Below are 923 nucleotides of genomic sequence, written 5' to 3'. Positions count from 1 at the left end.
CAAGGCACACCAAGCAAAAAAATGTCAAGTAAAAAATAAAATAAAATTTGAAAATGTAAAAAAAAAAAAAAAAAAAATTGCTATTAACAATTCTAAAATTAGACCATTTAAATAAATACCTTTTATTTTACCATATTAATATATTAAATCATTCCATGCAATCAACATCCTGAAATTATTTTTCATTTACATTTATTTTATATATACATTTAAGTCTTTTTATGCCTGAGCATCACTCCAAAACTGAGGAAGAAAGAAATAAGCCGAAACAAAATCACAACAAAACAAAACCACAGGCATTAGAGTAAAGTCCCATGTGACTAGTTAACCTCAAGTTCAAATCAAGCTTAAAATAAGTGCAATACCCATTGGTGAACAAAACAAAAGGTCAAAAATACGAGCAGTCAAACCAGTTGATGAGTTAAAGACATTAAGAGAGCAGTAATGCATTCCTGATTTAATTTGTTTACAGTGGAAATTCCTGTCCTGGAACATGCACTTATTTTGTCCCTTATATCTTTAAAGTAACAACACTTGCCAAAGCCGAAACGTATCTGATTTTAGGGAAAAACAAGTGACATGGGCCACTGTGATGCAAAAAAAAAAAAAACACGTCCCCCCACGGAAAAGCTGAGCATTCCAGTGTTGCTCTGGAACATTCTGTCTCACCACACAAACCCACACAGCGAAGATCTCCTCCCTAACCAGTCAAAGATGCAAAACAATCCTTACAAAGCGTAACAAAAACAAACACCACATACAAAAAAATGTATAAGAACTCTCAAAATAGGCGTGTATTTTAACAAAGACATGCACAATATTGAGCTTCCTTTTGGCAGACTCAAATACCGGATGGATTTTATTGAGTTTGCTCACAGAAAACACTTAAGAGTATCAGAACATTTAGTTAACTGGCCGACTGC

This window comes from Sinocyclocheilus grahami, unplaced genomic scaffold (assembly GCF_001515645.1).
Source record: "Sinocyclocheilus grahami isolate Dianchi unplaced genomic scaffold, SAMN03320097.WGS_v1.1 scaffold10900.1, whole genome shotgun sequence".
Lineage (NCBI taxonomy): Eukaryota > Metazoa > Chordata > Actinopteri > Cypriniformes > Cyprinidae > Sinocyclocheilus > Sinocyclocheilus grahami.
The sequence above is the reverse complement of the archived record's forward strand: the minus strand, read 5'-3'. Positions refer to the sequence as shown.